This window comes from Aythya marila (genome assembly GCF_965140915.1).
Source record: "Aythya marila genome assembly, chromosome: 18".
Taxonomy (NCBI): Eukaryota; Metazoa; Chordata; class Aves; order Anseriformes; family Anatidae; genus Aythya; species Aythya marila.
The window spans coordinates 12,407,763-12,433,707 of NC_139059.1; the positions used below are offsets into that span (position 1 = coordinate 12,407,763).

General features: G+C 44.0%; 2 long non-coding RNA genes and 1 pseudogene across 3 annotated transcripts in view; 1 reads left to right on the plus strand and 2 right to left on the minus strand.

Annotated features, from left to right (window-relative positions):
* LOC309885266 overlaps positions 1-4,806 on the minus strand; it is a 95,468-nt gene extending 90,662 nt beyond the window's left edge. Inside the window, exon 1 of the long non-coding RNA XR_014318770.1 lies at positions 4,719-4,806. This is a non-coding gene — a long non-coding RNA (uncharacterized lncRNA). The remainder of the gene's footprint in view (positions 1-4,718) is intronic.
* On the plus strand, positions 1,343-20,009 carry LOC309885263 (myosin heavy chain, skeletal muscle, adult-like; annotated as a pseudogene). The gene is made up of 37 exons: positions 1,343-1,549; positions 1,640-1,783; positions 1,876-2,032; positions 3,640-3,667; positions 3,766-3,874; positions 3,982-4,074; positions 4,204-4,267; positions 4,359-4,457; positions 4,564-4,667; positions 4,744-4,882; positions 5,593-5,711; positions 5,804-5,953; positions 6,756-6,926; positions 7,363-7,681; positions 7,819-7,886; positions 8,676-8,975; positions 10,475-10,598; positions 10,691-10,827; positions 11,112-11,367; positions 12,150-12,392; positions 12,641-12,817; positions 12,893-13,038; positions 13,138-13,228; positions 13,309-13,698; positions 13,845-13,971; positions 15,116-15,234; positions 15,633-15,829; positions 16,244-16,427; positions 16,514-16,679; positions 16,852-16,976; positions 17,134-17,442; positions 17,609-17,812; positions 18,091-18,216; positions 18,310-18,480; positions 18,567-18,671; positions 18,812-18,907; positions 19,516-20,009. The product of its transcript is annotated as a myosin heavy chain, skeletal muscle, adult-like (transcript).
* On the minus strand, positions 4,806-25,501 carry LOC309885267. The gene is made up of 3 exons (XR_014318771.1): positions 23,348-25,501; positions 22,122-22,206; positions 4,806-4,901 (listed from the first exon to the last, which is right to left on the minus strand). It is a non-coding gene; the product is annotated as an uncharacterized lncRNA (long non-coding RNA).
* Positions 25,502-25,945: the final 444 nt, after the last annotated feature.

Genomic DNA, 25,945 nt, shown 5'->3' on the forward strand with positions numbered 1-25,945 from the left:
GAAATCATCTCAAAAGCTCTACACAAACTGTATTACAAGAGTTAATATAGTGTCCACAAAGTAATCTGAGCTATGGTAAGTTTTTGTCTTCCTGTTTTCAGGAAAAATACCTCGTTTCAGTAGTAATGAGTTTTATGAATTTTAGTTTCTGGCATAGTTACCTGTTGTTTTTCAAGTACTTCTATAAACCTCATAGCATCATATGGAGAAGATAAATGCTATTGCCTACATTGTATAGTTTGAATTGTTGCAGCACTATGTACCAAACAATGTCTTGGATGGATCAGATTGTCACCAGGAAATATGTCATCAGAATCCATAAGTCCTGTATTCAAGTTCCCCAAGTGCCTTAACTGATCAAGATTCCCTCCTTAATTCTCTTGTCAAATTATTTATAGTAGATATAGCCACATAGTTGGTAAGATATAAAAAATTTCTAATTATATCTGGTCAAATCAAATGACAATTATGTCTTTAGGTAAGTTTGCCAAACAATGCTTTGCCAAAGAAGGTTGGCCAAAAATGCTTTGACCGAAGAAAGAGGAAGAATCTAGAGCATCTGCATACCGGACCCTATAAAATCTCCTTGGGACTACTTCGCCCTGCCCTCACTGAAAGTTTCAAGGTAAGTGTCAGGGTTCTGTAGGACTGCAGAGACTGAGCAGTATCTCTTTATCTTGCATGTCTCATTGCATTTGGATTGCTTCTGATAACCATTTCCAGAAGGGGTTGCTTCTGTCAGCTGGAATTTTCAATCAATTTTCCATGGTATATTTCCAATTTAAAATTTCTCTCTGAAGTACAGTGGAACATAAGAAGTTACCAACTTGTTAATATGCTAGCAACCTATGACTAAGAACCTGTGAAGTCATGACATGCAACATCCTTACAGTGCCAAAATGTTCGGCTAATTAGCTTGACATAATTTTGCTATATTCACTCCCCATTTTCTACTTTCAAACCCAACACCAACAAGAAAAAAGACAGATTTGCTTTAGGTTTGTTTTTTCAATATACCAATTTTATAACGGCAACTAAACCACGTGCACTAATTGAAAAATCAATATTAAAAATTCTGTTCATGCTTAGAGGACTCAAGATATTTAGAAGCTGTCTCAGCCTTAAGTAGGATGTTGGTACTTAGATGTTCACATCAAAACTAGCTCTCATAAGCTGTTATTGAAATAACAATGTTATTGAAATATTAATAGTTTAAATACCAGAAAGGTAGAAACTTTATGAGATTTCATCACTAGCACAGAAAACTATAGTCTAACTGATGGAAACTGTCTTCTTCTCCCCTCAGAGTCTTCTACTGACGTGCCTTCAATAAAGTGCAGCCATGACCTCTCCAGATGCTGAGATGGCTGTCTTTGGGGAGGCAGCTCCCTACCTCCGAAAGTCAGAGAAGGAAAGGATCGAGGCCCAGAACAAGCCTTTTGATGCCAAGTCATCAGTCTTTGTGGCTCATCCTAAGGAATCCTTTGTAAAAGGGACAATCCAGAGCAGGGAATCAGGGAAGGTCACTGTCCAGACTGAAGCAGGAGAAGTGAGTGAAAAGCAACATTTGAGAACATCAAGTAATTAATTTCCATTCTAAGCTCTTAGCTAACATATATTAGTCTTTCTTCCTTGGCAGACTCTGACCGTGAAGGAAGATCAAATCTTCGCCATGAACCCTCCCAAGTATGATAAAATTGAGGACATGGCCATGATGACCCACCTCCACGAGCCCGCTGTGCTGTACAACCTCAAAGAGCGTTATGCAGCCTGGATGATCTATGTAAGTACCAGCAGCTCTCTTCCTTTGGGTAGCTGGAAGGCCTGCTGTGCCAGGCTGAGCAGAAGCCAACGTGCTGTCTCCCTTCCTCGCAGACCTACTCAGGTCTCTTCTGTGTCACTGTCAACCCCTACAAGTGGCTGCCGGTGTACAACCCAGAGGTGGTGTTGGCCTACCGAGGCAAAAAGCGCCAGGAGGCCCCTCCACACATCTTCTCCATCTCTGACAACGCCTATCAGTTTATGTTAAATGGTGAGTACTTGATCTCCCTCCAAATTATATTGTAGTAAGAAGTTCAGAACAAAAAAAAATATATATTTTTCCTGCAGATATATGTAAAATATTTCAACATATGAAGTTGTGTATGTATCATGTATGTAAGTTTAGTGAACTTGAATACCCATCTTTAAATGAGATCAATGGCACAGAGACCATACTGGGAGTGTTGTAGAGGGAAGTCTAGATATTTAGATTTGTAATTGCAGAGTAAAAAGTTTGATGGAAAACAGAACAAACAATGCTACAGCAGTGTTAGGGAGGTATCTTTACATAAAGTATAGAATCAAACATTACTAACATACTATCCATGTCAGGAAGTAAGAAAGTATCACTATAAATTGAAGTTCCAAATCCAAGTAAGTATACTATCAATGCTTTTTACTGCCTTAAAACCCCAAGTGGTAACGGTGATTGCCAGAGATGAAGGCAGTATTAGGGCCTGTAGTATTAAGAGGCAGAAGACAAATGGAAAATGGAAGATTGGTAGAATGATTGGCTAAGAAATGGCTTTTACCTCTTAAGATCTCAGGCTTACAATGGGTAATTCTTTGGTTCAGTGCACAGTAGGGCAGAAGGAAACAAAATGAACTGTAGGAATCATTTGGAAAAGAGCCAAAATAGCAGTAGTACCATGAGGTTCTGTGAAAAAGTGGAACATTCAGATCTCGAATAAAGTAGACAGTTCTAATTTTTCCATGTTAGAAAATGATATAGTAGAACTGGAGAAGGTTAACAAAAGAATGCTCAAAGACATGAAATAAATGAAATAAATTCTTTAAGAATAACAAGTAAGTAGATAAGGACATTGAAGACGGCAAAGAGAAAATGGAGGGTACATATGACAGAAATTTGTAAAATCAATAGTTGTATAGAAAGTAGGATAAGGATTTACTCTTCTGTTCTGTCTTGTAGTAAAGCAACTACAAAGCATCAAAACAAACTATCAGTTGAGATGTTTAGAAAAAGGCAAAGGGAATAAAAAATCACATAAAATATACTTAAGTTCTGGAAATTCTTTTTCAAAGAAAACATATGCCCTAAAGGTCTATGTTAATGAATAAAGTAAGAAGACGAATTCATGCAATGTCCATTTTAAACCATTACATAAAATTTTACCAAACATGGCTCAAGAAATCCTTAAACTCAGGAGGGCCTTTGGTCTGATCTGGGAAGGAGTTTGAGTTCCCAGAAAGTTTCTATTCATTTTAATTTAAATTTTTTCAATCACTTTAATCATATTAACATTATCTATCTATATATTGTTTGGGTTTTTCTCATATACATAAACATCAATCATGATTTAAACAGAATCCTCTTAAAAAGAAGCCAGCATTTTTTATCCCAAACCCCTATCTCTATCAGTCCAAATCAGACATCATATTTTAATGGGGAGAACTTCAAAAAATCCTGAAAGTGCTAAATTTAAGTGGTAAGGTTAAGTGTTAATTTCCCAGGCCTTTTATCTGGGAATTGATTATCTAGTGTTCCTGCACCCTAAGGAAGCTCCAGTTACTTTCTCTCATAGATCTTGATTTCATTGTAATTCAGAAGCTCTGAGAAAACTCTCTGTCTTTTTGCAGACCGTGAAAATCAGTCCATCCTGATCACGTAAGTACACTTCTTGCTCAGTTCCCCACGGGGCTGCCCTGTTCCAGGGGACCTGCTGCCTGACTACACTCTTTCTGCTTCACTGTTTCATTTGGCAGGGGAGAATCTGGTGCAGGGAAGACTGTGAACACAAAGCGTGTCATCCAGTACTTTGCAACAATTGCAGCTAGTGGGGAGAAAAAGAAAGAGGAGCCTGGCAAAATGCAGGTACTGGCATACACTGGCAGTATACTGGCTTGAAACAATGTTTTCCTCTGTTACTCATTTTTGAAAAGTATAACTAAGTTTAACTAATAGTTATTATTATTCTGTAGGGTACTCTTGAGGATCAAATCATCAGCGCCAATCCACTGCTGGAGGCATTTGGAAATGCCAAGACTGTGAGGAACGACAACTCCTCGCGCTTTGTGAGTTGATGCTTCATACAAAATCCCTCCCTCCCATTACAAGACAAGTGATGCACCTAGTGGTATTCCACATAAGGAACTGTCAAAAGTATCCATCCAGGCTGAAGTGTTTCTTTTCCCCCTCAACAGGGCAAATTCATCAGAATTCACTTTGGGGCCACAGGCAAACTGGCTTCTGCTGACATTGAAACTTGTAAGTGACATCCTGGCATGATCACATCCCTTCCTAAATTCCTACCTCTGTGTGCTGTCTCATTCCTAGCTCTTTCTTCCTGCTTTGCCAGATCTGCTGGAGAAGTCCAGAGTTACTTTCCAGCTCAAGGCAGAAAGAAGCTACCACATATTTTATCAGGTTACCTCCAACAAGAAGCCAGAGCTGATTGGTAGGAAGGATCAATATATCTTTTTGGGGAAGATTGCTGAGCAGCTGTTCCCTCTACTATCTAGCTGAAAGAACTAAGCCTGTGTCCTTCTTCTTCCTGCTTTCAGACATGCTTCTCATTACCACCAACCCATATGATTTCCACTTTGTGAGTCAAGGTGAGGTCACTGTTCCCAGTATTGATGACCAGGAGGAGCTCATGGCTACAGATGTAAGTACTATAATGAAAATATTTTTAATTGTTAAATCTACTAGGCAATACCTTTACTTCACTGCTTTTACTGCAGAGTGCCATTGACATCCTGGGCTTCACTGCTGATGAAAAGACTGCCATCTACAAGCTGACAGGGGCTGTCATGCACTATGGCAACTTGAAGTTCAAGCAGAAACAGCGAGAGGAGCAGGCAGAGCCAGATGGCACAGAAGGTCCCTAAGAACTGTTCTCCTAATTAAAAAAAAAAAAAAAAAAAAAAAAAAAAAAAAAGGAAAGATACCTTTTTAAGAAGGAAAGATGCCTTTTAGTCAGGAGAAAAGCTATAACTCAATGAAGTGAAAAGTAAGGAATGCTTCATTTAGTGTCCATGAAACTGTGAAGCATATTCTTTGATCTCTGAACTATTTTATCGAATGACACTCCTTCCTTTCCATGGGCTAGGTTCATGCATTTTTACATTTTCCATTTAGCATACAGAGCTTTTTGACAAGTCTTTTCAAAATGCAGCTTTCATGTGTTCATAGAGGGGCTCTAGAATCATGCATCTATTGGCACACAGACTGTGGCCTATTCAAATATAAGTGCTCTTTTACAGTTTGACTAAACTGCCAAGTTGTATTCTTCATGTAGTTTTAAAGTTACAATTATCTGAAGTTTATAAGTTTATTAGTTTATAGTTATTTTAGTTTATAATCTTTGTGAAAATATTCAAGGATAATTTTTTTTACCAATAACTACTTTCAAAAGATACCATTAGCTTTCACGGCTTTCCTTCATGGGGTATATACTCCCTGTGATATTAGATGAAAAGATTTGCAGTTCAAGAATTTTAAACATTGGAGTAATTTCTGAGAGACTTCCCCATTTATAAAATTCCAGACATTATTAAATGATTTTTTTTTCTACATCTCCTGTTTTTTAGTTGCTGACAAGGCTGCCTACTTGATGGGCCTGAACTCAGCTGACTTGCTCAAAGCCCTGTGCTACCCCCGAGTCAAAGTTGGAAATGAATACGTGACCAAGGGTCAAACTGTGGAGCAGGTAAAACTATTGGTTATAGCTCAGAACATCTCTTTAGAGAGTTAATCTTTTTAAAACATTCTCTGTAAAGTAACATTTCCCCTTTGCTTTAGGTTCACAATGCTGTAGGTGCTCTAGCAAAGGCTGTCTATGAGAGGATGTTCTTGTGGATGGTTGTTCGCATCAACCAACAGCTGGATACAAAGCAACCCAGACAGTACTTCATTGGTGTCCTGGACATCGCTGGCTTTGAGATCTTTGATGTAAGGAACAAGAATCTCACAGCAGCTTCATAGTGGGGAAAATGTGTGTTAACAAAATTCTAAAAGATTTTTTAAAAACAGTCAGAGACATAATACACTTGTGTTCTTTCTTTTTTAAAAAATACTATGATCAGGAGGTCTCACAGTTAAAGAAATTTTCAAACTTTTTGAAGAATTGGATCTTAATAGGAAAGCAACTACTAACTCAGCATGCAAGAATATTAAGCTTAAATAAAAAAGAAAAAGGAAAGAAATCTGTGACAAAGTTACATGGGCCACAGGTGAGGAAATTATTGAAAGAGATTAGGAAATGCTTATGTAGTTACTGAAAGAACTACAAAAGCTTCCATACCAGAGGATGGAAACATCTACAGCCACCAAGTCAAGAGCATAAAAATATTTCAATAGCAAACTGAGACAGTCTTCATGATTGTCATGAGTAGAGTCTACTAATAAATTTGTTTTGATAGGAGAAATTGTTCTGAAAATGATTTACCAAAATATGCCTTAGAATTAAGAGATTCCAAAGAGATAAGGGATAATTATCATTGTTAAAGAATACATGTTGTATTCATAAAAGAAGGATAACAGAGAAAATATATGTTAATTATATATTAGAAGTCTCTTTTTATCTTCAGAATTAAAGTACAGTCCCACTGAAGGGTTATTGGGAGAACAGACAGGAAGGGGAACTTGTATTTGTATGAAGAGACATATGATGATGAATTAGAATTCCACAGGAAAAAGTCTTGTGACTGCTGCACCTTGAAAATGTTATATCCTTTTTTTTTGCATTTGGCAGTTCAACAGTTTTGAGCAGCTGTGCATCAACTTCACCAATGAGAAACTGCAGCAGTTCTTCAACCACCACATGTTTGTGCTGGAGCAGGAGGAATACAAGAAGGAAGGGATTGAATGGACATTCATTGACTTTGGGATGGACCTGGCTGCCTGTATTGAGCTGATTGAGAAGGTATCCTTCCTGCTCATGTGCATTAATGCTGGATCTTCCACGTTTTGTTTTGTTTTGTTTTGTTTTGTTTTTCAAATACATACCCTGTGGAAGTGGCAATAGGGTAGAAGTGTTTTTAAAGACCCCATTGAGATTTCAGAACTTTTCCTGAAAGTACTTCCAGATTACAAAATAAAGTTAAATAAATACGGTCGTGTAGCTACCAGTAAAGACATTCTATGGGGAATGTGGTATTTAGCAATCTTGTATTTACCATTTTTTCTGTAAGCAAAGACGTTTACAAAAATGCTGAAAAAAAGACAAGCCTTGCTTAATTTTCTCTGATTAAGGTCATGAAAAGCATAGAATCAACCTTCTCTGTTGACTCTACCCTCTTTTTAATCAAATGATGTCTTCTCTTCTCTTTCTTCCTCCTCTTTGTTGTAAAATGTTCCAGCCCATGGGCATCTTTTCCATTCTGGAAGAGGAGTGCATGTTCCCCAAGGCAACTGACACCTCTTTCAAGAACAAGCTCTATGACCAGCATCTGGGCAAGTCCAGCAATTTCCAGAAGCCCAAGCCAGCCAAAGGCAAGGTTGAGGCCCACTTCTCCCTAATACACTATGCTGGCACAGTGGACTACAACATCACTGGCTGGCTTGAGAAGAACAAGGACCCCCTGAATGAAACCGTCATTGGGTTGTACCAGAAATCATCAGTGAAGACACTGGCCTTACTCTTTGCTAACTATGGTGGAGCAGATGCAGGTCAGCTCTGTGAAATTCTTTTCAGCATGGGACAATTCTGAAGGGAAATAAAAAAGGGAAAAAATCTTTAAAGCCCTTTTTCTATTCTATAATTTGTAATACTCAACGTCAATATTTTCATAGTTTTCATTTTCTTTAATTTTCAGAGTCTGGTGGCAAAAAAGGCGGGAAGAAGAAGGGTTCCTCTTTCCAGACTGTCTCAGCTCTTTTCCGTGTAAGTACAGGTCTCTTCACTTTGTCTTTTTTTACTTGAAGAAAGAGAACTTAAAATGTGAAAAGTGAAGTTATACCCTCTTGAAGTGCTACAGCTGAAGAGATCCAGATCCACTTACTACTATAGATTCATTTATTTCCATTTAAATGATGAAGTGATTTTATTTTATTTTTTTCCATTGTGGAATAATTTTCTGTCATTAAGATAACAAAATGGAATGAAAACTCTTTCAAAATATTTGTTGTGCAGATCTTCTTTCATACATCTTTATTTGTAGGTTAATTTTGAAGTTGTGACATTGCATCTTCTTCCAGCAATTGCACAAAATTCAGAATGTTTTCCCAAATGGGAGTTTTAGATTTTTGAATATTTTCAGCACTGCTACCATGCAACATTTGTGAGTAATGGAATAGTTTTGAAAAACAGAGATGGTAATTTTAAGTTTGGCAGAGGGTAACTTTAAGTTTATTGCATATAAAAGCCTAACCAATATATTGATGCAGGAGAGCAGGCACAGGAGATTGTTCAAATGTGTTCAGAGCAATGAGCCTTACGGTATCAAATGAGGTATATCTCAGGTTTTGTAATAAATAAATTACGATGACAAAATAACAAAATTATTCATTTTAGTAGCAATGCCCAATAGTCAAAGACTAATGAAAGCTTTTGTGCATGAATATGGAAATTTTACAATCTATGATTAACTGCTTTCCATAGTTGAAATACCGGCAACTTCAGGGATGCAGATTCCTCATTTGTTGATTTAAACTTTACCTTGAAATTTCACAGGAGAATTTAAACAAGTTGATGACAAATCTACGTAGCACTCACCCCCATTTTGTACGCTGCATCATCCCAAATGAAACAAAAACACCTGGTAGGTGGATCCAACAGGGTGAAAACTTGAGCCACAGAAACTCTTCTCCTTAGTAGCAAACAATAGGGTACTAACTAGTGGTGGTGTTTTTTAGGTGCTATGGAACATGAACTGGTGCTACACCAGCTGCGGTGTAATGGAGTGTTGGAAGGGATCAGGATTTGCAGGAAAGGATTCCCCAGCAGAGTCCTATATGCTGACTTCAAACAGAGGTAAGAGTAAAGGAGGAGCTGTTGACTTCCTCAATTGTACAGAATCCTTTAGAGACATCTTGACAGATTAGAATGCTGGACAATCAACAACCATATGAAATTTAACAAATTCAAGTGCCAGATTCTGCACCTGGGAAGGGAAAATCCTGGATATATGTACACACTGGTGGGGACAAGAGGCTGTAGAGCAGTCCCACTGAAAGGCATCTGGTGGTTTTGGCCAATGGCAAGTTGAATATGGTTCAATAGTGTGCCCTGGCATCCAGAAGGGCCAAATATCCTGGGGTGCCTCAGGCATGGTGTTGATAACCAGTCCAGGGAAGAGATTGTCCCACTCTACTGTGCTGAGGCAGCCTCACCTTGACTACTGTGTGCAGTTTTACGCATCACTATATAAGAAGGATATAAAACTGTTAGTGTCCAAAGGAGAGCTACAAATGTGGTGAAGGGTTTAGAGGGGAAGACATATGAGGAGCGGCTGAGGTCCCTCGGTTCATTCAGCCTGGAGAAGAGGAGACTAAACGGGGGACATCATTGCAGTCTGCAGCTTCCTTGTGAGGGGAGTAGGGGAGTAGAGGGGCAGGTGCTGATCTCTTCTCTCTGGTAACAGCAACTGCATGGAGCTTTGACGGGAAGGTCAGGCTGTGTGTTCTTCCCATCGGTTCTTCCCATCGAGTGTCATCAGGCACTGGAACAGGCTCCCTAGGGGACTGGTCAGAGCACCAAGCCTGACGAATTCAATAAATATATGCACAATGATCTCAGACATAGAGTTTGATTTTTAGATAGTTCTGTGTGGAGCCAGGATTTGGACTCAATGATTCTTATGGGTCCCTTCCAGCTTGGAGTATTCTTGTTTGGTCTGGTCTGGTCTGCCTTACTGCCCAGTCTTTTCCTGTTCCATGCCTTCTATATCCCAAACTACTTTAAGTGCCATATTTAATACACCATTTAGTGCATACACTCTGTAATCAAATTTAACTATCACATTAGAGTAGTGTACTACTGGAAAATGATGAGGTAACTAAAAATAAGGTTTCCTTCACAAATCCGCTTCAAAATTTGAACAAAAATACATTTTTCTACCTAGTATGCACAGAGTGCCTCTAAAAGGATTTTTGATCTTCTATTGCTGGAAATGAGATTACTCCAGTTATATGGTCAGCTGTTGCTGAAAACTATCTGATGAGAGCTGTTACTAAGAATAGCCAGAGTATCCTAACATGCCTAAATATTACAATAAAGTACTGATAGGAAATTTAAACATGTTTCAGTATCAGTTCATGATGAGAAGTGCCACTATCAGTTAATGGATAAGAATCAGGATTCCCTTGGACTCTGAATTAACAGTATGGAAATGTCACTTACACTGTCCTGAAAGGGTGGATTTTCCCTAATACTCAACTGGAGAGTCAGCTATCGCTGAGAAGGCTGTGGGGTTTATTTGCAGTAGTGGTATTGACAATAGGTATTTCTTCATGTTGTGTTTTCTCCTACAGATACAGAGTGCTTAACATAAGCGCTATCCCAGAGGGACAGTTCATGGACAGCAAGAAGGCTTCAGAGAAGCTCCTTGGGTCCATCGATGTGGACCACACCCAGTACAGATTTGGTCACACCAAGGTAGAAACAAATCCTGAGCTCGAAGACTATGTACCTCTGCTACACATGACCTGAGACTGATGTGCTACAATGCTTCCTTTTTTTTTTTTCAGGTGTTCTTCAAAGCTGGGCTAATAGGTCTTCTGGAGGAGATGAGAGATGAGAAGCTGGCAGAGATTATGACCAGGACACAGGCCAGATGCAGGGGCTTCCTGATGAGAGTGGAGTATCGGAAAATGGTGGAGAGGAGGTAGACATTTATCACAAATGTACCTTATTCACATGGTACTTCACTAAATTCGACATTGGAACAGGCTGCCCAGGGAAGTGGTGGAGTCACCATCCCTGGAGGTCTTTAAAAGATGTTTAGATGTAGAGCTTAGGGATATGGTTGAGTGGGGACTGTTAGCATTAGGTCAGAGGTTGGACTCGATGATCTTGAGGTCTCTTCCAACCTAGAAATTCTGTGATTCTGTAAATGGGTGTTAAATTAAAAATTTTGGTATGTTATTAACATAGGGGAATTTGTTACAGGGATGCCATCTTCTGCATCCAGTACAATGTTCGTGCATTCATGAATGTCAAGCACTGGCCCTGGATGAAGCTGTTCTTCAAAATCAAGCCATTGCTGAAGAGTGCAGAATCTGAGAAGGAGATGGCCAACATGAAACAAGAGTTTGAGAAAACCAAGGAAGAACTGGCAAAGTCTGAGGCAAAGAGGAAGGAGCTGGAGGAGAAAATGGTGACCCTGCTGCAAGAAAAAAATGACCTTCAGCTCCAAGTGCAGGCAGTGAGTGTCACCATTTATTTGTCCTCTTTTTTTTTTTTTTTTTTTTTTTTTTTTTAGATCTTCTTTTTGTTTGTTTGTTTGTTTTTCCAAGCAGAGACTTACGGGAAGCTGACTAAATTGCAATAGAAAAAAAGTCACACACTGAAAGTTACTCTAAAGTTGAGTAACTATGAACACTGCCAGGGGCTCAGCAAGTTACCTGTCAGTCAGTGAGGATAAGCGTAAGTGCCAAATGAGACTCAGCAGCCCTGCTGTCCTGCGGAAAGAGCCAAGTAGTGACTTTGTAAAGGCAACCCTGAGAAGGACCCAGTTTTCCTGAACACAGATACACTATAAGGCTAGATTACCTTCACATGCACAGATCCTTGGTGTTCAGCTTCAGTCAGGAACAGGCAGTTTCTTAACTCCAAGAAAAACACTACTTTCTTCACTGTATTATTCCCACAAATGGAAAAACCTTGGCTACCCAAATATGATGACGACCATGGTGAGTCTATTATAAACTAGAGGCTATTGAATACTGAGTCTGTGAGGGAAAACTGTTCCACATCTATGGCCTTGCTGAGAGTTGTCACTTTTCTGTGATGCTCAAGCGTGTATGAGGTATTCTCATAGCTACCACTTCTGCAAGCCATTTTAAAGAAAGAAAGAAAGAAAGAAACAAAAAAAGGAATTAACATTAGTGTCAGATGGCCTCCACATTTTAACATGTGCCTACTTACAGACACACAACAGAAACTTCAAAACGTTATAACCCACAAAAATCTCTGTCTCCCCATCAGGAAGCAGACAGCTTGGCTGATGCCGAGGAAAGGTGTGACCAGCTCATCAAAACCAAAATCCAACTGGAAGCCAAAATTAAGGAGGTGACAGAACGGGCTGAGGATGAGGAAGAAATCAATGCTGAGCTGACAGCCAAGAAGAGGAAACTGGAGGATGAATGTTCAGAGCTGAAGAAAGATATTGATGACCTGGAGTTAACCTTGGCTAAAGTTGAGAAGGAAAAACATGCCACTGAAAACAAGGTACACACATGGAGAGTCACACAAAGGGAGAAGGGACCTCCCATATTAGGCTGGCATCCCTAGAAAGGGGCTAGGTTTGTAAGTTGACAAGAACATCGCAGCTGGACAGCTGTGAAGCTCAAATAAAAATCAAGCTCCTGGCTAAGCACATAAATGTAAGCTCCTGGCTAAGCACACAAATGAAAATGCCCCTACACAAGCTGTCAAGTCTTATACACGGTGTTCTGGTGCTTGCTTACAACGTGCAGGTGAAAAACCTCACAGAGGAGATGGCAGCCCTGGATGAGACCATTGCCAAACTGACAAAAGAGAAGAAAGCCCTCCAAGAGGCCCACCAGCAGACACTGGATGACCTGCAGGTTGAGGAGGACAAGGTCAATACACTGACGAAAGCAAAAACCAAGCTGGAGCAGCAAGTGGATGATGTAAGCACAAACGTTACAGGATACTTCTGGAGATAAATGTGGCTGGCAGAATACTGATGCTCTTTTTCTGTTTAGCTGGAAGGGTCCCTGGAGCAAGAGAAGAAACTGCGCATGGACCTTGAAAGGGCTAAGAGGAAACTTGAGGGAGACCTGAAGCTGTCCCAAGATACCATAATGGATTTGGAAAATGATAAGCAGCAGCTGGATGAGAAACTGAAGAAGTAAGTGTGGTTATGGGACACCTGAGTGTGGGTCAGGTGCATTTATTAGGTAGTTTTATTTGGATGTTAACGCTGTGTTTCTGTATGCTTTGTGCAAAGGAAAGACTTTGAAATCAGCCAGATCCAGAGCAAAATTGAGGATGAGCAAGCCCTGGGTATGCAATTGCAGAAGAAGATCAAGGAGCTGCAGGCAAGCCTCTGGTCCTTCCCTTCAGCCCTTCAGAAGGACATCTGAGGGCATGGGTGTGAAGGGTCTTGCATTTTCCCAAGGCCCGTATCGAGGAACTGGAGGAGGAAATTGAGGCAGAGCGAACCTCTCGGGCAAAAGCAGAGAAGCACCGTGCTGACCTCTCCAGGGAGCTGGAGGAGATCAGCGAGCGCCTGGAAGAAGCAGGTGGGGCTACAGCAGCTCAGGTTGAGATGAACAAGAAGCGTGAGGCAGAATTTCAGAAGATGCGCCGCGACCTCGAAGAGGCCACGCTGCAGCACGAAGCCACAGCTGCCGCCCTGCGGAAGAAGCACGCAGACAGCACAGCTGAGCTTGGTGAGCAGATCGACAACTTGCAACGAGTCAAGCAGAAGCTGGAGAAGGAAAAGAGTGAGCTGAAGATGGAGATAGATGACTTGGCCAGTAACATGGAGTCTGTCTCCAAAGCCAAGGTAAAGAATTGCAGTAGAATTCACAGGGCCAAGGTACAGCACATAGCCTGAATCTACTAGTCACACTCTCCTATAGGAATCCTGCTGTGAGAATTAGACAGAGTCCAGGAGTTCATTTCCTCTCCTTCCTTGTTTTTGATACCTAGTCAAATCTGGAGAAGATGTGCCGCACTCTGGAAGACCAGCTGAGTGAGATTAAAACTAAGGAGGAGCAGAATCAGCGCATGATCAATGACCTCAATACTCAGAGAGCTCGTCTGCAGACAGAAACAGGTGAGACGTCCTCAGTCCTGAGGTGCAGTGGCAGAACCTGCAAATCAGGAGGATACGCCATGGTGCAAAGCAAGAATTGGGCTAACGGCTCAAAGCAACCCCAGATTACAGGGCCAGATTACAGTGTTCTCCAGGGCTAAGTATTGGGGACGGCTTTGTTTAACATTTTGATCAACAGTCTTGGTTGAGGGGACTGAGTGCACGCTCAGTTATTTTGCAGACAGCACCAAGTTGGACAGGAATGTTGATCTGCTTGAGGATAGGAAGGCTCTGCAGAGCGATCTGGGTAGGCTAGATCAATGGGCTGCAACCAATTGTGTGGTATTCAACAAAGCTAAGTGCCGGGTGCTGCATTTGGGTCACAACTACCAAGTGCAGCAATATAGGCTTGGGGAAGAGTGTCTGGAAAGCTGCTCAGCAGAAAAGGATCTGGGGGTGCTTGTCCACAGCTGGCTTACCATGAGCCAGCAGTGTGCCCAGATGGGCACCAATGTCATCCTGCCCTGTATCAGAAACAGTGTGGCCAGCAGGTCTAGGGAAGCAATTGTCCCTGTGTATTTGGCACTGGTGAGACCACACCTCAGATACTGTGTTCAGATTTGGGCCACTCGCTACAAAGAACATACTGAGCTCCTGGAAAATGTTTAGGGAAGAGCAAAGAAGCTGGTGAAGGGACTGGAAAACAAGACATGCAAGACATGTGAGGAGCAGCTGAGGGAACTGGGTTTGGTTAGTCTTGAGAAAAGAGGGATGAGGGGAGACCTCACGGCTTTCTACAACTACCTGAAAGTTGGTTGTAGCAACGTGGGTGCTGGTTTCTTTCCTCAGATGACAAGTGACAGGACATGAGGAAATAGCATCAAGTTGCATCAGGGGAGGTTTAGATTAGAAGACAGGAGGAATTTCTTTGTGGAAGGAGTGGTTAGGCACTGGAACAGGCTGCCTAGGGAAGTAGTAGAGTCTCCATTCCTGGAGGTGTTCAAGAGATGAATGGATGTGATGCTCAGAAAAATGTTTAGTAGTGAACTTGGTAGTATAGTGTTACAGCATGGTTAGACTTGCTGATCTGTTGGGTCTTTCTAAACGATTCTATGATTCTACTGTTAGTGTAACTTTATTTATTTGTGTATTTTTCACTTGCCAGGTGAATATTCACGCCAGGTGGAAGAAAAGGATGCTTTGATTTCTCAGCTGTCTAGGGGCAAGCAGGGATTTACCCAACAGATTGAGGAACTGAAGAGACATCTAGAGGAAGAAATAAAGGTCTGGAAGTACCCTACTTCCTGCAAGCCACATCACCCAGAAATGCATGAGTTATACTCATCACAACATACAGAGAAGGAACCATAGTGATTTGGATGCTAGAGGAAGTCATCCACAAGCCCTTAATGAGATTCTGATGCCCTCCAAGACAGTATGGACACAGATCTGTAGGCACATTTACAGAAACAAGAGATCAGTGTCCCCTGGCCACCTTTCACTAACGCATCCTAATCCTCTAGCACTCGTTTATGAGGGATGCATCATCTCCCAGCTATACGTTTTTCTCATCAGAGTTTACCCACCCTTTCCCTGGGGCAGTTCTCCTGTGCATGACAATTTAATCGTCAAGATTCATCTCAAGATGTGTGTCCAGGTTACTAATCCCAGTGTCCCCACAGGCCAAGAATGCCCTAGCCCATGCCTTGCAATCTGCTCGCCACGACTGTGACTTGCTCCGGGAACAATATGAGGAGGAGCAGGAAGCCAAGGGTGAGCTGCAGCGTGCCCTGTCCAAAGCCAACAGTGAAGTAGCCCAGTGGAGAACCAAATATGAGACGGACGCTATTCAGCGCACGGAGGAGCTGGAGGAGGCCAAGTATGTGGGAAGTGGGATGTTGATTGGGTAGAGAAGACTGAGACTGGTAAGGGTATTTGGAAGGAGTCTTTGAAGATGGGTCAAGATAGGAATGGGATGAAGGCACCAATATACTCTCTTTGTGGTAGAAGGCAGAGAGGGAGAAAGATGAAAGGCGTGCTGTGGAAAAAGTTCAGACTGGAAGGACAACCTTACCCTTAGGGAGTTAGAAGAGCTAAGGCAGTCTGAATACTCAGTTGGTGCTAGGGCAGAGATGCGATAGGCCCTTTAGGTGGCATGCTGCCTTGGACAGAATAAATACTGTGGACAGCTCAAGGCACTAAGTCCCCTAAGCAGGCAAGTGCCCTCTTGTGAATCTTACAAAATTGGCTACCCTTTACTCTCTAACCTGAAGCTGTGATCATCTCCTCCCAGGAAGAAGCTGGCACAGCGCCTGCAGGATGCAGAGGAACACGTTGAAGCTGTCAACGCCAAATGTGCTTCCCTGGAAAAGACAAAGCAGAGGCTGCAGAACGAGGTGGAAGACCTGATGATTGATGTGGAGCGAACGAATGCTGCCTGCGCAGCTCTGGACAAGAAGCAGAAGAACTTTGACAAGGTATTCTGGCCTCTGGCCCTGTGCTTCCTGGGCAGGGCATCTCCTCACAATCATCACATCCATACTCACACCCTGTTGCTCCTCAGATCCTGGCAGAGTGGAAGCAGAAGTACGAGGAAACACAGGCTGAGCTGGAAGCTTCCCAGAAGGAGTCTCGCTCTCTCAGCACGGAGCTGTTTAAGATGAAGAATGCCTATGAGGAGTCCCTGGACCACCTGGAAACGCTGAAGCGTGAGAACAAGAACTTGCAGCGTAAGTCCCTAGCCCTCTGCTGCTGGCCAGGCTTTCCCCCAAGCTTGTCTACCCACCACTCCACACGGGTGAGTGCCCGCAGTGATGAGAAGAGACCTGTCAGCCTGGTGCGTCAGGGCCTTTCCCTTTATGCCCTATGTCTGACCATGCCTTGTTTCACCCTTCCCTACAGAGGAGATTTCTGACCTCACGGAGCAGATTGCAGAGGGAGGAAAGGCGATCCACGAGCTGGAGAAAGTCAAGAAGCAGATTGAGCAGGAGAAATCTGAAATCCAAGCGTCCCTGGAGGAAGCTGAGGTACACAGTGCTAATGAATGGTGTCCAGACTGAAAGAATGGGAGCAGAAATCTGCAGATGTGGCAAGAAAGACAAACTGTATTTCATGCGGTATTGTATTAGAGATTACTTAGAAAGCAAGCCATAGTTTACTCACAGTTCCTACTAACTTGTCCAGGCCTCCCTAGAACACGAAGAGGGGAAAATCCTGCGCCTCCAGCTGGAGCTCAACCAGGTCAAGTCTGAGATTGACAGGAAGATCGCAGAGAAAGATGAGGAAATTGACCAGCTGAAGAGAAATCACCTCAGAATTGTGGAGTCCATGGAAAGCACCCTGGATGCTGAGATCAGGAGCAGGAACGAAGCCCTGCGGCTGAAGAAGAAGATGGAGGGAGACCTGAATGAAATGGAGATCCAGCTGAGCCATGCCAACCGTGTGGCTGCAGAGGCACAAAAGAACCTGAGAAACACACAGGCAGTGCTAAAGGTATAAAGCAAAGTATGTGCACGTAGGCATCTATCTTGCCTCATGTTACACCAACATTGTAATTGTACAAATAATTTATTAAAAGAGCAGGAAATGTCTCTGATGTCTCTGTCCAACAGTGCTGCAGTGATCAGCCACCTCATAATCTCTCTTTCCTCTCTTACAGGATACTCAAATACACTTGGACGATGCTCTCAGGACGCAGGAAGACCTGAAGGAGCAGGTGGCCATGGTGGAGCGCAGAGCAAACCTCTTACAGGCTGAAGTTGAGGAGCTGCGGGCAGCCCTGGAGCAGACAGAGCGGTCAAGGAAAGTGGCTGAGCAGGAGCTTCTGGATGCAAGCGAGCGTGTGCAGCTCCTCCATACCCAGGTCAGATACTTTGCTGGATATGAATCCCGCCCACAGGAGATAACATAGAACGAGATTGCTATGTGTCTTGCTTGTTGCTATGCATCTTGCTGTGTACGTATTTGAAGAGCAAAGCTGTGACATGACCAGTCCAGCCAGGCACCCATGTCTGGTTTGCCGCTAGGGCTCTAAAGAGGACCTTTGAATTAAATACTTTCATAAACGTTACTCTCACTCTCAACTCTTGATGTGGAGGTGTTAGATCTGACAGTACAAATCCTATCCTTCCTGTTACACAGAACACCAGCTTGATCAACACCAAGAAGAAGCTGGAAACAGACATCGTGCAAATTCAGGGTGAAATGGAGGAGACAATCCAGGAAGCCCGCAATGCTGAAGAGAAGGCCAAGAAGGCCATCACAGATGTGAGTTGGGGAACTCTGTCACTGAGGGTGATGGATGCATTCTTCCCAAAATATCTTTGGCCCCACCCTGGCTTTGCTGCTTTGCCTCTCCAGGCGGCCATGATGGCAGAAGAGCTGAAGAAGGAGCAGGACACCAGTGCCCACCTAGAGAGAATGAAGAAGAACCTGGACGTGACGGTGAAAGACCTGCAGCACCGTCTGGATGAGGCTGAGCAGCTGGCACTGAAGGGAGGCAAGAAGCAACTCCAGAAGCTGGAGGCCAGGGTGCGTAGGGCTGGTATTTGTGCACAAGGGAGCATGTCATGAAGGGAGCCACCTGGAAAGCTCCAAACATGAGCTTCTCATTGCAGGTGCGGGAGCTGGAAGGGGAGGTAGATGCTGAGCAGAAGCGCAGTGCTGAAGCCGTGAAGGGTGTGCGCAAGTACGAGAGGAGGGTGAAGGAGCTGACCTACCAGGTAAGGCAAGAGGCATCTTTGTGCTGACACACCCTTCTCACGGAAAGCCAAAGCATTTTTCCATGAACTCCAAGAACACATGTTTTCTGGTGGTGTGGGGAAACCAACTCTCTCTCTTTCCTTCTTACCAACCACTGTAGTCTGAGGAAGACCGGAAGAATATTCTCAGGCTCCAGGATCTGGTGGACAAGCTGCAGATGAAGGTGAAATCCTACAAGAGACAAGCTGAGGAGGCTGTAAGTATTGCTTGGAGAATGGCCATGCGCACCCTTCCGTCGGAGCAGCACACTCATTGAGATGAGCACGAATACAAGGAAAGAGGCATGAAAGTAACTCCAAAGACATAACAGTCTTGACCATGTGGTTCTTTCCCGTGTCAGCAGGCCTCGCCTTCTTCTGGGCATGCTGCACTCAGGGATGAACCAAGGGTTATCCTGCCACCTGTTTGATTCAGGAAGTCAGACCAAAATTCCCAAGGGCCTCGTCCATTGACTGAGAAGCTCATGAATCTCTGACGCTGGTAACAGCACAGGGTTTCTGAGTCTTTCTCAACCTAATAAACCACATGGAAAATTGGGCACCGAGTAGTGGGAGAATAAGCACACAAAATGAGAAGACCACGTGACAAAATTGCTCCTCAAGAGTGACACGATACCGGTGCAGTTTGTCACAGTGAGGTCCTCAATAAGGGAGGATGATGAGGTCTTTGAGAGGGTTCTGGGTCAGCAGTGGTAGATAGGAGACGGGAGGCCTGTGCTTCACCACAGCCCTTTGAGGCCCAGGCACATGAGGAGTGAAACCCCTGCCCCAGGCTCCTCACCACCAAGTCCCTCTCCCCACACAGGAGGAGCTGTCCAATGTCAACCTCTCCAAATTCCGCAAGATCCAGCACGAGCTTGAGGAAGCCGAGGAGCGGGCTGACATTGCAGAGTCACAGGTCAACAAGCTCCGAGCAAAGAGCCGGGAGTTTCACGGCAAGAAGATAGAAGAGGAAGAGTGAAGATGTCACGTGGCAGCAAAGTGGCCTGAGGGGTGCACAAAATGTGAACCCTCTGTCACTTCTTCCATAACTGGGATTTGTAGCCCCCTGCATACATAGGGAATAAAGTCTGTAGATTACTTCACATGGTCACCATGAGCATTAGTTCTCATCTGCTTCTCTTTTTACTGGTTAGGTCTCTGTCATCATTTGTTTTTGGGCACAGCTTTGGTTATAGCCTCTGTATACCAACATCACGGTACAGCTTTCTGTCACCTGGTTCCCAATGGCTCATCCCTTCTATATCACTTAGTGACTGGGGCAAGATTGCAAGTGGCAATTCAAAGGCAGAGAAATCACAATAGTTGTTCCTCTATACTAGGAACTAATAGGAAGTGGCATTACGAGGTGTGCTACTCGTAATGCCACTCTCACCAGGTTCAGATCCGTCCCACGCACTGCTGCTCTGCTGACGAAACTCTGATGGAGAAGGTGTGTGGCAAATAAGAAGCATCTAAGGAAAACACCACCGACAGAGACTCTGACCATGCTCAAAGCTTTGGAATAGGAGCCTATAGAGGTAAAGCCCGAGTTTACCTAATGTGCAAGGCAGACAGCAGTGCAGGGTCATAGGATGGCTCTGTTCCAATACCCTCCAGGCATTCTGCAAGATAATGGCTAACTGGAGGCATTTCTCAGGGGGCTGAAGAACCTGATCTGGGCAGCAGGCGACATACATAGTGCTAGACATAGCGATAGCTAGCGATAGACATAGTGATGCTTGGCAAAGCAGTGATAAAAGTGCAGTGGCTTTTGCACCTTGAACTGGAAAGGACACAGGATACATTTTCCTCTATGCGACCTGCTTGGAGCTCAAACAATGTCGCCACCACTCTCAGGATAAACTCATGCCTTCCCAAATACAACCCACATGGATATAAAGATCAGTTCCTAGCAGACTTTAGTAGCATGAGCAGGGAATCTCAACAGGACAGGGTGTGCAAGCACCGTTAGATCCTCTAGCTGCTAGTCTCCCCCACTGGGCACCAGCACCCTAGCACCCTTATGGCTGGCTGCCTGGTGGGAAGTCATTCACTGTTTCCTGCTGGAGCTGGACTGCTTTACACAGATGATTTACCATTCAAGTGGGCAGGGGCTTGTACCCATCCTCATGGACCAGAGATGGATCGCATGCAGTAAGCTAAAGGAGCTTGCCCAAGTCAACTCTACTGTCTTGACATGAGCCAGCAGTGCGTGCCTGCAGCCCAGAAGCATGCTGTGTGCATCAACAGAAGAGTGGCCAGCAGGCTGAGGGAGGGAATTGTCCCCCTCCACTCTGCCCTTGTGAGGTCCCACTTGGAGTACTGTGTCCAGGTCTGGGGCTCCCAGCACAAGAAGGCTGTTAATCTGTTAGAACAGGTCCAGAGAAGGGCCACGAAGATGATCAAGGGGCTGGAACACCTCTCCTATGAAGAAACGCTGAGAGAGCTGGGGCTGTTCAGCCTGGAGAAGAGAAGGCTCTGGGGTGACCTCATTGCAGCTTTTCAGTACTTAAAGGGGACTTATGAAAAAGATGGAGAGTGACTCTGCACAAGTCAGACAATGACAGAGCAAGGGAGACTGTTTTTAAACTAAAGAGCGGGGATTTAGATCAGAGGTTAGGAAGAAATTCTTTGCTCAGAGGGTGGTGAGTCACTGGAACAGGTTTCCCAGAGAGGTTGTGGATGCCCCATTGCTGGAGGTGTTTGAGACCAGGTTGGATGAGCAACCTGATCTAGTGGACAGGGTCACTGCCTATGGCAGGGGGGTTGGAACTAGGTGATCTTTGAGGTCCCTTCCAACCTGAGACATTCTATGATTCTATGGTTCTAAAAAGAGCTGTGTAAAACATCTTTGAAAAATATCTGGCCACAGCAAAAGTATACTCTGCAGTGTACCTATACCGCAGCCCTTTCTGATACTTGGCAGATGCTCTCTAGAATCACATAGATGCTTTAAGCACTGAAGTTAAAGGTGTCAGTATTGCACCCTTCCTTAGCAGTCCAGCAGTCAGACAGAAAACTCAAGCCTGTATACAGCCACAGTGGCTGAGAATCTTTCTGATCACCACTCTTTTTCAGGAGTAAGATTTTTTTTTTCTTACTACTATTTTTTTTACTATTTTTTTTCCTTACTATTTTTTTTTCTTACTAATTAATTTATGACCTGCCTCCACCCCTCCTCTTACCACAGAGGCCTCTTCCCCTCCCCACCTCCTCTGTAACAGGAGCCTTCCATTTGCTTTGATGGGTAATGGAAAGAAAGGCTATTCAGAAGGTCACCTTCTCAGCCAAGACCTGCTACCCAACTACGATAGCTTCCAGTGACATTAGCTGAGAGCAAAAGAAGTGTCTGAGTGTGTAGCTTGGACACTCATTCAAGTGCAACCCATCTTCAAATGACAGGTCTGTTCTACCAGCCTCTCTGCTTACCTGTCTGATCAGGCAATCTGTTCCTTCTCCACTGAGATGCTCAGTGGTTTTCAGGTGGCAGGAAGCCATGGTAAGAAGGTCATTGCTGGAAAGAGAAGACACAAACAATACAAAGAGCTGCAAATCAAACTCCCTAAAGGAAAGATGCATTCACTTCCCTTTTGCCTTCTTGCAGCAAAGACCTGCAGAAATTGGTCTCTGGGTGGAGGAGCAGGATTAAGAGGTGGCAAAAGGCCATCCCTGTCTCTTCAGGGCTAGCGCGATACAGCTTTTGTCTTAACCAAATAACCCACAAATTGAATAGACATTAACCTACATGGCATAGAGATGTTATGCTAGGAGTGGAGAAAACACTCCTTGTATTTAATTTAACGTGACTCGATGCCCATCAGCAGAACAGACTTCTTAATGAGAAATGTGGCCATAGCATACTCAGGCTGCAAGGCTCAGCCATGTCTTAGCAGAGGGACAGCAAAGAGGACTTTTCCTCCAAAGGATTAGAGTGCCAGCGTTTCTGTTCAGCTATGTCAAGCATTTCTGAGAGCTCTCCTTTTACACAGAGGACAGCAGAAACATTGCTGAACACATGGGCATTCCCTGTCACATGGCCCATTGGGTCCGGTGACATCTCTCTCAGCACGCCTAATGAAATTATTGCAGCATAACTGACAACACCATTTTAAAGCTGCACTTCTTGTCATGGATGTTTTCAAACTCCGCTTGTCTCTGCTAATACTGGAAATGCTTTTGCTTCATTGCTAAGACCCTTGGCTTTTTGATAAGCAAACACAATCCCAACCCATTATGTGAATGGAAGTTTATAACGGATTTATTTTTTCACATATAAAGTGTTGTATAACCCCACCCATAAAAGACACCATCTTATTAGCCCCATGGCAGAAAATTCACTGTGTGGAAAATTTTGTGTGGAAGGAAGGAGGGAGGGAGGGAGGGAGGGAAGGAAGGAAGGGAAGAAAGAAGGAAGGAGGGAGGGAGGGAGGGAAGGAAGGAAGGAAGGAAGGAAGGAAGGAAGGAAGGAAGGAAGGAAGGAAGGAAGGAAGGAAGGAAGGAAGGAAGGAAGGAAGGAAGGAAGGGGAGAAACAAGGAAGGAAGAAGGAAGGAAGGAAGGAAGGAAGGAAGGAAGGAAGGAAGGAAGGAAGGAAGGAAGGAAGGAAGGAAGGAAGGAAGGAAGGAAGGAAATGTGGATGCTTTGTTGACACACTGACCTCTTACCGCTGCTGTAGCTGCCACTTCAGCAACCAGCATTCTCCATCAAGTCTGTTTTGCTACATGGTAGCCTGAGGCCACTCTTCCATGTCGCAATATCCACAGGCAATTCACAGGGCACACTGATCTCTACAAGCATGTTCTGCTAATCCCAGCAGCATGGCTGATAACAACACTAGCATGCTGCAAATCCAACTGGGATTGCTTTTTCCAGTCTACCCGGTCTGCAGACTCTATCCCATGTTTCTGGGATTAGCAGAAGAGTAGTAGGTTTAACAGCATTCCACATAAGCATTTAAGAAACCACTGAGAAAGAGTTTGACTCCATTCTGGCCTCTGCAGTTTCTGGGGGTGGCTGATTCTTTTATCTGAGACGTGTTAAGGACTGAACTTAACAGGATGTGTAATAGATAAGTGAAACAATGGCTCCAGCAGCATCTGGGGTTCCCAGCCCAGATTGGCTGGGAACAGGTTCTGTGAGGCCCAGGACAGGTAAATGCTTTCTGCCAAGAATCAAAAGGTTAAGCTGAGACCTCGTATGAAGCAGGACTGAGGTCTAAAAGAATGTCAGCAGGCTGGTATGAATCAGTATCCCTCCTGCAGCATGCAGGACCAAGAGACACCTTCCTGGTCATCGACAGTCACAGGTTTCACTGTCAAAAGGAAGCACTGCATGACAGAAGAAATCAATGGGCAGGCCGGAAACATGGTTGAATTGTGTTTTGTAGTTTGCTGTTCCTGGGAACATGTCCAACAAAGTGACCAGCGTGCCAGAGTGGGAAGGAAATGTTACTCTTGTGTGCGGGTTTGTTGGCTTCTTTCAACCACACCCGTTCAGTAGCACAGACCTCTTCCTCTCTGGTTGCTCCATGGGTCTTGCCACAGTCAGTAGACTTTGAAGAAGCAACTCAGTCATCAGTGCTAAAGGGATTAACTGGAGCAGCTAGCTAGAGCTGCCAGCAGGGCATAAGCAGCTGGGGGACGTGGATGTCAAGAAGGAAGGCATAGCTGGAGGGATTGGTGGAGGAAAGAGTAAATAGCTGGAGGAGCTCCTGGGAAAGAAGCAGCTAATGAGAATGGCCAGGTTAGCAGGCGCAACTAGTTGATGTCAGTTTAGGCAATGCTGTCCAGTGTGGCTCAAGACAGCTGTGCAACCTCCATGAGCTGTGGCAAGATGTTCTATGGGAAGATGAAGAGACAGATAAAACTTCATGGAAGAAGAGGACTTTATGTTATCACCTGGCACTTCAGGATGGCTTAGGAAAGGTGGAATGGCTTATTGTATCATGTCCCCTTGAATACATCTCCTCAAAATATTTGTGAAGTCCATCGTTCAACTGCTTCATTATGGCCGCATGGTTAAAGGAATCTAATATCAGTAACAAAGGTACCTGCTGCTATAGTGAAGCATTGAGCACAGACTGTGTGGTGGTCACCTTGATGCTGTGCTCCTTCAGAGTCTTAGAGGGGAGCTCACCAACAGCTTCTTTTCTCTACTGGAATTCACCAGCTGCTAAGGTTAAATCTTACATCAAACATATTGACTCCTAAGAAGATGCCTTCTTGAACTTTCCTTGTTGATTTCCACATGGTCCAACTGGGTTGACTTTGCTTGCTTCTTTCCTGGCAGAAAAGAAGACCAATGGGTCTGAAGAGGAGGCCAGGCCAGTGACTTGCAGCCATGCATCTTCTGTCGTTGCAACTAGCTAGGAGGTCCTGCTCAGATTGGTCCAGGGTAGAAGGAGCAGAGGACCTAAGCAGAAGACAGTGGGTGTGGAATTTCCTTCTAACTAGGCAGGTTGCAAGGTTGATGCTGCTGCTCTAAAAAGCAGAGCTGAGAGTGTGGTTGGCGTTGGGCCACAAACGCAACAGTCCTTGACAGTGCTCCATGCTTGTACTTCACTGGTGCTCACGAGTGTCTGCCTCAGTTCATGCTCACTGAACACAAGGCAAGGAAACTCATATCATAAGGACCTGCAGAAAGTGAGGTGGAATCTATTTCCAGCATGTGTGAATGCCCTCTCCTCTCTGGGGAATGCCAGCACAACGCCCACACAGTACTGCTGTGCAGGAATGTCTGTTTTCAGAGATTTCTCTCGTTCTGTCTCTTCTGGCTGTGCTGTGCTTTGCTTCTAGTCCCAGTGGGCTCCAGGCTCTGTAGCAATGAAAACAGAAATGACAGAAAGTTGGTGGCTGACTGGACCCTTTTGAACTGACAGAAAAGTAAGGAGGTGCATCTGGCACCACTTACCCCCTCAGAGGTGGGAGTAGCACTACGTGATGGAGAGGCTGTGTAGTTTTTGGCTAAGCTCACTGTACAAAAGTATTTTCAGCATGAAGACCAAACCACCATATGCAACAATCTGGAGAATTGTGCTTGGAGTATTTTTCATTCCAAGTCTGAAGGAAAGTCAGCTCCTTACCTCTCCCCTCAACTCCACCCATGGTCAGTTGGGCTCACAGTATTTATACAGGAATTGTCTTGGAATTATTGTCATCCTCTAACTTCTGCATGTGAATGGAAGTCAGAGATTGCCCAGAGAAGCTGGATTTCAGGTACACCCCTGAAGCGCGTTTCCCACTGACTGGCTCTGGTC